This window comes from Thermobia domestica, chromosome 5 (genome assembly GCF_964235325.1).
Source record: "Thermobia domestica chromosome 5, izTheDome1.hap1.1, whole genome shotgun sequence".
Classification (NCBI taxonomy): Eukaryota; Metazoa; Arthropoda; class Insecta; order Zygentoma; family Lepismatidae; genus Thermobia; species Thermobia domestica.
The window spans coordinates 209,851,297-209,867,227 of NC_137458.1; the positions used below are offsets into that span (position 1 = coordinate 209,851,297).

The 15,931-nt window shown below is 39.4% G+C and overlaps 1 long non-coding RNA gene across 2 annotated transcripts in view; it reads left to right on the forward strand.

Moving 5' to 3' along the window:
• The window catches only part of LOC145686374 (uncharacterized), a 196,185-nt gene that overhangs the window by 35,527 nt on the left and 144,727 nt on the right, over window positions 1-15,931 (forward strand). The window contains exon 5 of one of the 2 annotated variants that reach the window (XR_014131599.1): window positions 10,455-11,106. The exons of the other annotated variant lie outside the window; for it this stretch is intronic. This is a non-coding gene — a long non-coding RNA (uncharacterized LOC145686374). Of the gene's footprint in view, window positions 1-10,454; window positions 11,107-15,931 lie in introns of those variants that run through there. 2 annotated transcript variants of the gene reach the window in all.

Genomic DNA, 15,931 nt, shown 5'->3' on the forward strand with positions numbered 1-15,931 from the left:
AATGTGATATAGGCGCCGAAAATTTGGGGGCTAACTTCACCAGAGCCTCCCAACTTTCTGGGCTAGTCGAGAGAAAGATCGACGGGCTAACAAATTTCATCTTTTGGGCCAATATAGTTAATAAGGTGTGAAAACCAAAGTTTTGGGGCGTTAACTTAACGTGAGCCCTTAACTTTTTGGGCAAGTTGAGATAATGGGTGTACCAGGTACTAAACTTCATGGGCCTTCCAAGCCATTATTATGTAGCATTTGGGACATTAGGAGATACAGGGTCTCCAAATGTGAAAATGAAAATGCAATCTTTAAGTTTTATGTCCGACTGTCATCCTGGGTAGACTAAAGGAGACGCAGATGATGAGAATAAATGGAATGGTGAAATGAAAGAGTTGTGGGAAAGGGAAACTCCGAGAAAACCCTCACACACGGTGTTTGTTCACCACAAACCCCACTTTGCGCAAGTTGGTATAGAACCAGGGCCCCGCATCATGTGTGAACCCTCTGCCACTAAGCCACCGCGGCCCAGAAGTCCTCGAGACGAGACACATAGGCGTATACCTAACGTGTAATTTGTTCGTAGCGGGAATTTCTGTTATGGTATAGTTAATTACAAACAATGAAAAACCGAAAATGTGATGTGGACAATCGCGACCGAAAATGTAATGTGGACAATCTCGAACAAGCAATAAACAATCTGCGTGATTTGTTTTAGATTTCGGAAAATAGGTTCTGCCAGATTTACGCTTATCGACTGTAATCGTTTATTTATTTATTTATTTATTTGGGAGGGAAGCAAAGTATAATACATTTCAGTCATTACACATGCAAAGAGATGTTTTATGGTAATTATTTTTTGCTGAAATGTAACTTTGGTATCTTTTATACGTGTTTAGGAGCTGAGACTATTATCTAATAATTATAAGGAAGATACAAGTTTTTTTTTTTTTTTTTTTTTTTTTTAAGGAAGATACAAGTTTTTCACCTTCGTACAACAATTCGTGTTTAATAGGCGTTTAGAAGGGGCTCATGCCCAAAACATTGGGACTCCATTTCTGGGACCCCATGGTGGGGGCCCGGTTCCTGACCACCACTGTGCTGAGGGGAATCGGATCTTTCCAACGTCACCATCTGTATGCAACAACTCCATGCTTAAACGAGAAATAGAGTGGACTCGAGCCCAACATTTCGGAACCACATTTTCTGGAGCTTCGAGGCCAGGGCCCAATTTCTGACATTACCGCTTTCGTTAATCGACCCCGACCTTTCAAACGCTAACACTATAGTACAACACCATGTTAAATAGGCAAATAAAAGAGACCTGAACCCAAACTTTTGGGATCTCATTTCTGGAGTCTCAGGTCCCGGAGCTTTCCAACACCACAATATGTATCCAATAACTCCATGCTTAAAAGAAAAATAGAATGAAGCCAAGCTCAAAATTTCGGGACACCATTTTTGGACCTTTGAGACAAGGGCCCAATTTCTGACGTTAACACTGTGCTCAGACGACCCGAACATTTCCAACTTCACCACCCACATACAATTCCATGTTTAATAGGCGTATAGAAAGAACCCGCGCCCAAAACTTCGGGACCCCATTTTTCTGGAGCCTCATGGCTGAGGCCCGATTTCTGATATCACCACTGTGCTCGGGAGACCCGGACTTTTCCAATGCCACCATCTGCATCCACTAACTCCATGTCTAACACGGCTTCCCCATTGTAGGAGGATTTTGATGAATTTTCTCCAGGTTCTTTACAACTATTTACAAGTAATTTTATTCTCTATTTGAATAGTAGTTTAATTTCGAATCTTTTACGGTTAAAAATATTTTTGTGAAATGTAACGGAATACATTGAAATGCTCCTACTCCCACGGATACATGTTCCAATTATAAATCGATTTGAGGTTCAGTGTACAAATGAGAAACTCCCAAAGCGAAGTACAATATTGTAACTTTGTTGACATACATATGAATAACTGGTGATTAGGTCGTTAAGCTGTACATAAAATCATATAAATTTTCATTCATATTACGCAGACAAGTACACACAGAACAGCATATGAATCTTTATCTGACTTTTGTTTCTCTAACTTTCTGACAGCCTTTACGAAATAATATCTTTACAATCGAAATATTCGTTGAACATTATTACTATTCTTATCCTTCAATATTCATCATACATCATATTCTTCATTAGTTTAAATTCTTCAAATTACATAACTATTTTACATTATATTCCGTCGAAGCTGTTTCAAAGTTAGTATTACACTTCTGACATAGTCATCATTACAAATCATAATTGATTCTCAATCCATACGCCTTTAACTTGTCCATCCTATCTGCAGTGTGGATCCTACGCAGTTTGGATTCTACGCAGTTTCGATTCTACGCAGTTTCGATCGTACGCAGTTTCGATCCTACGCAGTGTGGATCCTACGCAGTTTCGATCGTACGCAGTTTCGATCCTACGCAGTTTAGGTCGTGTGGAGTCCATGAATATAACCCTAATTTATAGCTGCACAGGTTAAACAAATTAAAGAGAGAGAAAAAATCATATATTTTTTTTGCCTACATATTTTTTTTGAGCGCATGATTAAAACTTAAATTATTTCAGGGCAACTGCGTAGGACCAAAACTGCGTAGAATCGAAACTGCGTACGGCCGAAACTGCGTAGGATCGACACTGCGTACGATCGAAACTGTGTAGGATCGAAACAGGTTTTGAGCGGAATTTTTTGATCCTACGCAGTTTCGATCGTACGCAGTGTCGATCCAACGCCGCATTCCCAAATATATAGGCTTAATCAAAAACCTTTACTCCGTAGATTCACTCTAATTTATGTGACATTTACACCTTCTTCATCTTATAAATCTTATATCATTACTTTGTTTTTATATATATATATATAACTTTTTATTTCCTCTTCTTTCTTTTCCAGAGTCAACATGGAGTGAAATTTAGCAACATCATTACCAACTTTGTTATCAATCACTTGTTCTTTTTAGTTGGTTCTGACAACTCGGAAGAAATTATTTAAAGTAGCGTAAGGTAGAACTGAGAACAAATAACACAATGCAAGTGAAAATACATAACTATAGATAAATAGTAATAATAAATCTGTGATAAAATGACAACTTGTAACAAGTAAACAATTGTAATACTACACTTATAGCGATGCGTTACAATTTCATCTAAAACTTATTAGGATCCTTCTGCATCTCGAGAGGTTCAAAATGTGTTTAATATAACAACATCCAAACCATATTTACTATTGGAGTATATTGTGTAATTAATTATATATCTTTAAACATTGGTAAATGCTCTTCATTGTATTCGCACAATCAACTCAAACGAAAACATTATTTAAAATCTAAGACTTAGGTGAACTAGTGTTGCCAAAGAGACTCGAGAAATTTCTGGTCTTGTGTATAATTTAAAAATGTACTTTTCATTTCGTGGGCAACATTACAAATATAGTAGTTATCTCTCCAAACCTTTCCACAATGAGATCTCGAAAACCACAAGTGGTAGAAACGTGCCGTTTTCACTGGTCGATTTCAAATTTTGTGTAGATTGTCCAGTTCTTATTCAAATTTTCAAAAAAAAAAAAAAGCGTCGTTATTGTTCTAGTCAACATTTTAGGGTCCGTTTTGAGCCCAAAAGATTAACATTGTTGTAGGCCAAACTACGGTGTTAGGCAACCCGTAGAGAAGTTACGTATGGCGGGTTGATGGACATTGCAGGCGCTTTGATTAAATCTGAATGGCAAAACCAATTGCGTGCTACCAACTTCAAAGGCTTCAAGCAATGAGGCGTATTCGAATGGATATGGATTTATTAGAAAAATATTTTCACTTGATATCTTGTTACTTCTACAAATTTGCTACAAACTCACTCCAACATCTTTACATAGCAATTCACTTCCTTTGTGAGTCTCCTATCCTTTACTTGGGGCCGCGGTGGCTCAGGGGTAGAGCGTTCACTTCTGGTGCTAGGGGTCCCGGGTTCGATCCCAGCCCTCGCCAAGTGATCCTTGTGGTGGACAAACACCGTGTGCGTGGGTTTTCTCGGGGTTCTCCCGTTTCCTCCCACTTTCTTCATTCCACCATTTCATTCATTACTCATCATCACCGTCTCCTTTAGCCTAACCGGCATAAGCGTGGGACGTAAAACTCAAAGATTTCATTTTATTCTCTATCCTTTACTTGTGTGAGTAAGGAGAAATGCATAGAGGGAAGGAGGAGATTCATGGTCATAACAGAACGATGCGCTGAGTAGACAGCTCAGGTTGAGCTACTGATGCATTTAAAACATCATCAAAGCACATTAAAATTAAAGTTTATAGCTTGTATTTAAAAGTGTTTGTTTTCTAATTTCGTTTATTTCCTTATCACACTTACCATGTACATAGCTTCAAAATTTCTATTTAAAGAAGTTAAAAAACGGATTATTGGCTTTCATTATTACACGTAATATAATTGAAAAAATTAATTCGTACATCAACAAATGTCTCTCACGGCATGTGGCACCGGAAATTGAGTTACAAAAATCTTTGTCGCCTTGCAACATTACTACACATGCTACCTGATTTTAATTCTTAATTTGTTTTTCATTTGTAAAGATGTATACTATTAGGATTAAAGGAAAATTTTATCATATTAAGGTAGCTTTGAAACAAAACACACACACACACACACACACACACACACACATATATATATATATATATATATATATATATACAGGGTGTTTAATAAGTAATGGTCATAAATTAAACCGTAGATAGTACACGCCAAAACTAACATCAAACTCTTAGTAAACATGTGTCCGCAAACGCTTCGTAACGGAGATAGGGGCTGCCGAAAGTGTAGGAAAATGAAGTTTAGAGACGAATATCTCAAAAAGTATGAATCGGACAGAGGGCGGTCCAATGAATGACTATCGAAGTCATACCAGCGCTATGCAGAAATGCATGGTTGATAACACTGCAATGCGCGCGCAAGGGATTCCCCAAAGAAACGGAGGGATTCCCGGAAAATTGTTCAAGGAAGAAGGGGCTCGAGATGAACATCGAGGGCGAGTCTATCCACAAGTAATTCATAAGTCGTGGTACCAGGTCGAAAGCTCGAAAAGATACAAAATGAAGGACAATGTTTACGTGCCGTGTGTGGTTGCATAACCAGCAGGAAATGAGATAAGCAATCGAAGTGTGGTGATGTACGTTGTAAATGGCTCCAGGAAGAGTTCCGAACGTAATGCATACGTACAAGTGTAGCAGCACTTAGGTAAATCAAATGGTATGCAAGGCACTGATGAAGCAGTTTGTGCTAAGCAGTTAACGTAACAAATATCCACAACTGGATTGCAATGGGAAAAGCATGACAACATTCGAGTATGTGGGAGGCGAATCTGAAACATTCCGCATGTTGAATGCGTAAGTGTATTACAACAAGCAAAAAATGATGGACACGTCGTGTTTGTCCATATCAACAAACAGATCGTCATGTTGGTAATGTGTACAGTATTAATCATAATGTAAACAGTAAATACCCAGATGTGTAACCACAGAAGAGATGCGTAAGAAATTAACTTACTTCTATCATTAAAGTAAATGTTGGAAGTTTCGTCCATTCATGCGAATGCATGCTCGTACTCGTCTTCGCAAAGATCCACGTACTCGTAATAACATGTCTGCATCCTGTTGAATATGTCCGCAACATTGTTCTACCCTTTCTCGAAGGTCTTGTAATGTTGCAACAGGGGTAGAATAAACTTGCGATTTCACATGGCCCCAGAGAAAGAAATCTAAAGGATTTAAGTCCGGGGAGCGCGGTGGCCAAGTAATAGGAACCCCACGTCCTATCCACTTTCGTCTGAATCGGGCATGTAAACGTTCTCTGACACGGTTAAGGAAATGTGCTGGTGCTCCATCATGCATAAACCACAGTCGCTGATGCCTATCAAGAGGTATATCTTCGAGTATAAGTGGCAACTCGTGTTGGAGAAATCGCAAATATGAGATCCCAGTTAATGTATTAAGAAGAAAGAATGGTCCTACGAGCTGATCACCTAAGAGTCCTACCCACACGTTTAAGGAAAACCTACGCTGATGTCCTACCTCCACTACTGCATGTGGATTCGCAGGGGCCCATACATGAGAATAGTGAAAATTTACAATACCATCCCGGGTGAATTGTGCTTCATCAGTAAATAGGACGTCATCAGTGAAATGAGGATTGCCAGTAATTTGTCTGCGAAGCCACTGACAAAACTGCATACTCACCGGAAAGTCTGTGCGCGTCAGAGGTTGGACACGTTGCAGATGGTATGAGTACAACTGCTGCTCATGGAGAATGTGCCATACGAGAGCATTGGATACGCGTTTGGCAAGTCCCACACGTCTTGTGCTCGTTCCTGGGTTTTCGTCCACTGCCTGTAGCACACGTTCTTCTAATTCAGGGGTACGTACTGTACTTGGCCTTCCCGGCCTGGAACAATGTGTAAAGATCCCATGTGCTCGTAGTCGCTGATATATTCTGATGAATGTTCTTCGGCTGGTTGCTGTGTCGTAAGGAAAGTCTCGTGATATAACCTAGCGGCCTCTACCGCATTCCCGTTTGCTTTGCCGTACATAAAGTGCATGTCAGCATACTCAATATTACTGTACATTGTATCAATGGCAAGGTAAACAATAATTCAGCAACACACTAATAACATAATTAACACTGCACAATAGTATCCCAGTGGCTTTGCATTACTACTGAAACTATTGCACTGTTCCTGCAATACGGTGAAGTAAGTATATCCACAACACTGTAAAGGCACCCGCATTTGACACCTCTTCAATACACAAAACTACTACATTCACTGTAGATGAGAAAGACAGGTGAAGACAACGAACCTCTACACTCTGAATTATTCTCCCAAGCGACTACTCCGGCACGACGAAAGCATGTAGACCTATAGCAGAACCCTTCAGGTAACATAATAAACAAACGTGGAAAGGCAAGCATGTTTCCAATTCACGTCTGTAATCGGAAAAATGTAGTGTTCTTCCATTCCATATTTCTTGGCTTACCAGCTGATTGATAAGACCTGCGTGCACAGTTTCTTTTTTCTTTAGGTATACGTACAGGGGATGAACCAAATAATGAGCATCCTACAGTCGCTCGATTGATTGAGTTATTGTTGCTTTAAACGAGCTTAGGAGCTTCGAAGGACGGGACTTACGATTTGGAAAATCTGGGATCAGAACAACTGCATTCAGTGGGCACTTCAGCGGATTTGAACCCGCAACATCATGCACCCAAGGTGAGTTCAACGTCTGTTGCAACCCCGATTCAGTATTTCCAGCTGGCTTGCATGTTCTACTAGTGTTCCTTTCGGCCATTCCATTCATTTTCGCGCATCGTTTGTTTTACCTTGGTATTGGTACGGTAAAGGACTACTCTGTACATGTGCATTCGTCTTAGGAGTGTGCTCTGAAGTAGTTCATAACATGCACCACCACCTTTCTTCGATTGCCTCTCTCATTTCCTGCTGGTTATGCAAAAACACACTGCACGTAAACATTGTCCTTCATTTTGTATCTTTTCGAGCTTTCGACCTGGTACCACGACTTATGAATTACTGGTGGATAGACTCGCCCGCGATGTTCATCTCGAGCACCCTTTCCTTGAACAATTTTCCGGGAATCCCTCCGTTTCTTTGGGGAATCCCTTGCGCGCGCATTGCAGAGTTATCAACCATGCATTTCTGCATAGCGCAGGTATGATTTCGATAGTCATTCATTGGACCGCCCTCTGTCCGATTCATACTTTTTGAGATATTCGTCTCTAAACTTCATTTTCCCACACATTCGGCAGCCTCTATCTCCGTTACGAAGCGTTTGCGGACACATGTTTATTAAGACTTTTTGTTAGTTTTGGCGTGTACTATCTACGGTTTAATTTATGACCATTACTTATTAAACACCCTATATGCAGGGTGGTAGGTAACTCCACCGACTATTCCTTATATGAAATGCAAGAAAAAAGTTCTGATAAACATAGGTCAGAAAACGTCTCCTTTCAGAGTTTTGAACCGCCGAAAATTCGAAAAGTCATGTTTCGAAACGCCCTGCCTTAGAAACTATAGGACGTATCCCAAGCGGTTTAAGGAATTACACAGGAAGTAGTATGCGATCTATCTAAATATCCATGTTTTAACATCCTTCGTTATCGGCGAAACGAACGCGCCATTAGTACTTAAAGGAGTATCCCTATACCTCAATTTCCTTTTTACAGTTTGTTTTGCCGATAACGGACCACGGTAGAACATGGATATTTAGATAGAGCGCATACTACTGTACTTCCTTTGTAACTCCTTAAACCGCTTGGGATCGGTCCTGTAGTTTCTAAGGCAGAGCGTTTCGAAACGTGAATTTTCGAATTTTCGGCGGCTCATAACTCTAAAAGGAGACGTTTTTCGTCCCATGTTTATTAGAACTTTTTTCTTTCATTTCATATAAGGAATCACCTCCCAAAGTTTGTCGGTGGAGTTACCTACCACCCTGTATATATATATATATATATATATATATATATATATATATATATATATATATATATATTCCTTTTTCATCTTTAAAAATAATACGACACAATTTTACTTTTTTCCTAGCAATATTTCCAAAGTTCTTCTACTATATAGAAATATTCTCCACTACTCACGACCATGTAAAGAAGATTCATCTCAATATTTGTTCATAATACACTGAGGAGTAGAATTTATTCCCAACTTAATGTTACTATAAATTTTAATGTTGATATTTGTTTTAGTTCTCTCTATGTGCACACTGCTCAGCTCAGAATATTTAATATAAATGGAGAAAGATCGGGAGAGATATAGAGTAGGAGGAGAGGAAGGAGAGAATGAGCGAAAGAAAAGAAAAATCTGGCTTCATATCTCGCAAATTGGCAACCTCTGTTTTCTGTAAGCGACATCATAGAATCTCCATTGCAGATCTGCTAGAATATGCGCTCTCACGGTTCTCATCGCTTGTATGATAGCAGAAATTTGTTTATGAGGGGCGTCCAGCGGAGGAATATGACCATCACTAATACAACAAATTGCGTTTCTTCCAGCGGAGGGAGAGAAAAAGAAACAGCGCCACGCCTAGCAGCACTTACTGTTCTGTTCTTTGGAAGCTGTTCATAATAACAAAATATATATATATATATATATATATATATATATATATATATATATATATATATATAAAGACCATTCCCTATATGTGGAAAGTGCCGAATTTCGAAAAACATATAATATATTTCATTCTTGTGGTGAATGGAGACAAGCTCCATCTCCCATGAAGCTGCAGATAGGGGGCTTTTTAGTGAAAGAAGGGGGATGTTGCCCCCTTTCCCTTTGAATGTTTCTGGGGGATTCCGGAGCAGACGAATAAAGAGGCCAACTTCTCCCTAACATGCGCCGCAGTAATAACGCTCCATTGCTACTCCCCCTCCCCCTTTCTCTTTCCTCTCTATGCCATTCCTATGCGGTCCCATACAAATGAAGTACAACAAATTCCTGAACGCACACTTTTCGCTGCCTCGATCCCAAGCGCTCCAACGACGATAAATTAAACTTTATGGTGAAGATAAAATAAGCTTATTTTCTTGAATGTACGACATCCGTTATGCCTATCTACAAGATGTGGCCATCCATTCTCCTCTTTGCACTCATAAAGATGATAAAGTGGTCCCTGCTCCCTCGGACCTTCCAGCCAAAGCGCTCGCTCTCTGCCGGAAAGAAAGTTGGCGGGGATAAGAAGGGAAAAAGGAGATTGGAAGACTACTAGTAACAAGAATGAAGGAGGATATCTTATCCATGTGTAGAAGGATAAAAATATAGTGAAAACATGTGGTTAAAAGGAAAGTGGCGACACATTTTCAAATAATTCAAACTCCCGAGTCAATACAGAATTTTGTGTAGATTGCAGAATATTATACCTACATGTTTTCTCCGGATGGACTGTCTTTATGCAATGTGTACTCTTCGGGATAAAATATATCGTTAAAAGTTGTTGGTTGTTAAACTGTGAGAAGGGATTTTCTCTTGTTGAAAGTTTCTAACGTTAGAATGTTCTGGTTCATACTTTCTATTTCCTTTATTGCAAGCATCACAATACTGTTATGAATAAGCAAATTAGAATTTAAATCTTACTTCTATTGTAAATTTAACTCTTTCAATAGTGTAATTCTTTCAATAAAATATCAGTAATAAAGATTAGTATCTGGAATTACCAGGATGATGTGTCCTCTGGAGTTCCAAAGAGCATAATCACTGGATTGTATATCCTATTATTTGTGTTCCCTTCTTTTCGTTTTCCTTTTTATGCATTTTTCTTTTCCAAAATATTTTTTATTCTTTATCTTTACCATTACTTACTGATATTCAATTATACAGAGTGTTTCAAAACAAAACCGACAAGGTTTGGGAGGCGATTCCTGATAACAAGATAAGACAAAAAAAGTATAGTCCAACCTGGGTAAAGAAATCTGTCAGTTTGAAATTATAGGCTGCCGAAAACATGAAAAGATGAACTTTAAAGGTCCAGAGCTCCAATACTGTCGTAGTGGGGTCAAGACTTCACTTAGGAACTAATATGTACGCTATCCAAAAATACATGTTTCACAATCCTGCGGTACTCAGGCAACAATTTTTATAGAGGGAGTTTGGCAACGGTAGCGTATAATTTGAAGTACTCACTAACTACTTCTATAAAAATTCTATAAAAATTAAAGAATATCGAAGTTTCAGAATCCTGCGATATTTCCACAACAATTTATATACGTGTAGTTGGGAGTATGTCAAATTATACGCCCGTAGCCAAACTCCCTCCATAAAGATTGTTGTGTGAGTATCGCAGGATTCTGAAACATTGATATTTGGATAATGCACGTACTATTTCCTAAGTGAAGTCTTGACTCGGCTAGAGTAGGTCCCATGGTATTGGAGCTATGGACCTTTAAAGTTCATTTTTTCATGTTTTCGGCAGCCTATAACTCCGAAACTCCTATAACTGACGAATTACTGCACCCAGGTTGGTCTACACATTTTGTCCTACCTTGATGTCAGAAATCACCTCCCAAACATTGTCGGTGTTGTTTTGAAACACTCTGTATAATGTCTGTTGCAGGGGTACGGCGTCCTGAACCGGGGTGTTGTGTCTTCTGGAGTTCCAAAGAGCATTACACCTGATAAAGGGGTTGCCATATGTGCATATGGTACATTATTTTCCTATTCTAGTGAGTCGCAAAATTTTTCCGTTTTTAATTTTTTTTTTTTCATTTTTAAATTTTGCTTTAATTTTAAAAGCGATAGTTCATACGAATATATTCTTGTCTTTTAATGATAAAATATAATAATTTTTATTAGGAAGGACTTTCTGTCTCGATGGAATGTCATATTTAGCCTCGCGTTGAACTCTATCACCTCGCTTATAATAGATAACACTACCAATTTCGTCTTCATTGATTCTAATAAGGCTTGAATAAAAATCCTATGTACCAGACGTTTTTTTAGTATTAAACAGGGTTCTTATTTCATATATTAAAAGAGTCATTCTTTTATATGTTACAGAAATATGTTACACATACAGTGAGTGACTTCATTTATTAAACAGTGCTGACGTCCCACATGTGTACCAATGTTATTAGCACGGCGTCGTCGATTACAACTGGGATGGGCGGGATACGGACAAAATCTCGCGGCCGAAACATCGCCGCCCAAAATCTCGCCGGCCAAAACCTCGCGGGACAAAATCTCGCCGGGCCAAAACCTCGCGTGGCCGAAACCTCGCCGCCCAAAACCTCGCGGGACAAAATCTCGTGTCCATCGTCGTTGAACAGCCGAACAATGGCAGAAAGCTGCATGGTCATGAATTACAATACTTCCTTTATTACATCAATGGGTAGATCAGAATCTTCCAGGAAAACAACTGCTTGAGACATTGCACCGTAGGGCGACGACAGCCCAGTGGTGGATTGATTATGATTTGAAGATCTTTCAAATGGTCATCCATGTGCCCAGTAGAACGTGTGGAAGGAATCATGATGGCTTTTAGCTATTGGAAGGCCATTTTTGATCATATACACCCATTTCTGTGGACGTTGTTTCCAGCTCTCAGAGAAATATTTCAGCAGTACAATGCTCCTTGTCACAAAGTCAAAGTTGTGCAGCAATGGTTGTGTTGTTGTGATACAGAGATGAGCACAGTGGTGAACTTCGCTACAATACACCCCCGACTCACTCAATCTTAAACATTTGGATTATCACTGAACGTCAGATCCGAGTTCATCGTCCCCCTCCGCTGAATTTATGGGAATTGACTTGTATGTTTAGATGTGCGGCTCAAGCTACTACCAAGATCCCATTTCTTTAATGTGAAACTGCATTGTTCTTCTACTAGCCAAAGTGGACATATAGATAGATATTACGTAAGTGGTTATAATGTTTTGGTTGATCAGTGTATGCACTCAGGATTCTTTCCTTTTAGAATTCGGAGCCACGATGACTCAGTAGTGGCCGATACTGAGTGATAATGTCAGGAGGTACTCCGGGGCAATATTTCCTATGATGCTCAATGTGAATTTCTACACTGAGAAAAATCCATTATCCGGACAGCGGTATATTGTACAAATACAAGGATTCGTTATGTTTACTAAGGAAATCTGTACGGAGCGAACTTTATCCATATACTACATAGGTACTGCCTTTTACCCGCTTAGATATTACATCATGTCTCTGCAGGATGTCTGATATCTAACAATCTTCTGTATTTTACATACGTATACGTATGTTAAATACTTCAGCTATACGTTATATACGTCCATCTGTGTGTAAGATCCAGACCGCCTATAGACACTCTTTCTTTCGCCATGGCTGACGTCATTGAACTACCGTCTTTTGCTTGCGAAACGAGGTTGTTTACAAACGGAACAGAAGAGAGGAAGGAAACCTGGGAAGCCTGGGTAAGTACAATAGTTAACTATTACTTTAGTTAAATATTCCCATTAATTATATATTCTTTTAGTGTAACTTGCTTTAATATAGTACTAAGTAAGTAATGTAGTTTATGACTACAATTCTTACTATTGTAACTCGTAAATGATTGAGGAGAATGGAATGGGTGAATCTGAATTTTGAAAAAACTTTGAATATTAATGTTTTGAAACATATTATGTTTCAAGGTAGCAAAATGAATGTTATGTGTTTATTCATTCCATTTTATATGTGACGATTTATTACTTGGTGCAGATTTACTACAGGACTGCTTAACATAATTGCTAATAAACCGTTTTCAGCGCGGAAATTTCCTTGTGTAGTGAAGATTTAGGATTTAGATTTCTGGGCTTTCGGCATCAATGGCCTTGTTACCCCATATGAGGGATGACTTTCCTCGGCGAGTACACTATCCGGGGAAAGGAAGGGAAGAAAGGATTGGGGAAGGAAGAAAACGGCCTGGGACCTATATGTTAGGTACCACTCCGGCATTTGCCTGCTGTGAATGAGGAAAACCCAAGGAAACCTCATTCAGGATGGCTGGACTTAAAATCTTTTGATACTTTTTCGACCGAGTTCTCCCCCGGGATCGAACCCGGAACCGTTCGCACCGAAGGCGAGAGCGCTAGCGACTACCCTACGCGGGGCCACTTGTGTAGTCTAGAAAACTCATTTTTACTAGGATATTTGCAAATTTTTTTTTTTTTTTTTTTTTTTTTTGCTTTTAGTTTAACGCCCCATGATTGTACATCAATGTAAGAGAGAAGGTGACAATGAGATACATGATAATGGTGGAATCAAGAAAATGTAAGGAAACTGGAAAGTCTTAAGAATAACCACACCTACAGTGTTCACCAAAAGGCTATTTGTCGGGAGCAGGAATCGAACCAGGGACCTAACGCGTCAGAGGTAAGCGCTCTACTACAAAGCTTTCTTTTGTTTAAAGAACTTGTTTATATTGAAATATATATATTTTACGAAGATACTAACATATTTTACAGCCTCACTGAAATTAAAAAAAAAAAAGTAGTCAGGGAGAGTTTACTTGTCAGATTTTTATTTTTTAATTTAATTTATTTTTATTTTTATTTATTTTTGCTTTGTTATGTTCCCTAGTTAATTAATGTTTGGGTTACTGAAAATTAAAACCTTTTTAGTATTATTGTTATGTCATCACTTTGGAACCAAAAAAGTTAGATTTTTTTTCTTGTGTTTTCATATAGGAAGTTGGTAAGTTTGTGCCTTAGCATTGGTTTGGTTTCTAGAACGTAATTGAAGGTCATGTTGAGTTGAGTCTTGGCGGGTTTAGAGTTCGTGAAGTGTCAGGCACTGCTTGTGCCCCTGTCTTCTGTCTGTGATGTTTCCTGGCTTTGGGCTGTGAGGTATTTATGTTGAGGAGTACCAACGCAGGCCGCGTGATATACAGGTAGCTTCAACAGCTACGAGTGCCAGATGTTCATCTTTCGTTACGGCGTGACTAATGCAGTATAGTACTAGGTTCAAATTCTATGGGTGGTAAAAATGGTCGTGGTGTGCTAAGAAATACAACGTAATTGTTATTAGTTTATTAGTGTTTCTTCATAGTATAGTTTCACTATTTCTAGAAGGAATTAAGTATTAACGAAGTAATAAATAAGCAAAAGCACACTTTGATTGGCGTTAACTATTTCTCATACTCCATTGAGAATGTTTTGATCCTCAGTTGCGCAAACATCCAGTGTGCGTTTTTTTGTTTGCTTACACTGCCTTATAGATGAGCTCCCTCGTGGCTAAGTGGTTAGTGAACACGCCTTTGGCGTGGGACACCGGGTTCGATCCCCGGCCGGGGGCCGCGGTGGCTCAGTGGTAGAAGGTTCACCTCTGGTGCTTGGGGTCCCGGGTTCGATCCCAGCCCCGCCAAGTGAACCTTGTGGTGGACAAACACCGTGTGCGTGGGTTTTCTCGGGGTTCTCCCGTTTCCCCCCACTTTCTTCATTCCACTATTTAATTCATTACTCATCACCGTCTCCATTAGCCTAACCATCATAACCGTAGGACATAAAACTCAAAGATTTCATTTCATTTTTTCGATTCCCGGCCGGAGCTTATGTGGTTCGGATTCCACGTTAATCTGTAGGTCCACGTCTCATACAGCCTTGCTGCTGAAAGGAACGTTAAAATCAAATCAGCACTGTTTTACAGATGCAATTGTTCGATTCCGAGTTCGAATGAAGCTTTTTACGGGCAGGGGGCGACTTTTATATATACAATCCAAGGATTTTAGTTATTAGTCAGTGATGCAATATATAGAGCTATATATATTACAAAATTGAAAGTGACTATGTTTGTGACTCTTAATCTCTTAAGAGCTGCGGTGGCTCAGTGGTAGAGCGTTCACCTCCGGTACTTGGGGTCCCGGGTTCGATCCCAGCCCCCGTCAAATGAACTTTGTGATGGACAAACACCTTGTGCGTGGGTTTCCTCGGGGTTCTCCCGTTTCCTTCCACTTTCTTCATTCCACCTTTCATTCATTGCTTATCATCAGCGTCTCCTTTAGCCTAACCGGCATAACTGTGGGACGTAAAACTCAAAGGTTTCATTTCATTTTTTCTTAATCTCTTTGGAATCTTGTATTAAGGTTCACAGCGGAAGCGACGAAATAACTCGACTCATCCATTGTAGCTCTCTTCGCAACCAGTTTCCAAAATGTTGGCAATAAGTTTGCGAAACGGGATATGACGACTCCAATTTTGGGTGAAAAGTCGCTATAAAAATAATAGAGAAATTCATTGTCTATAAGCATTGTTTTAAAGTTGTAGATGTAAACTAAACAATATGTTCTACTCACTGGCGCAAATCCGTGGGGGGGGATGACGGATACATGTCCCCTCCAATCTTGG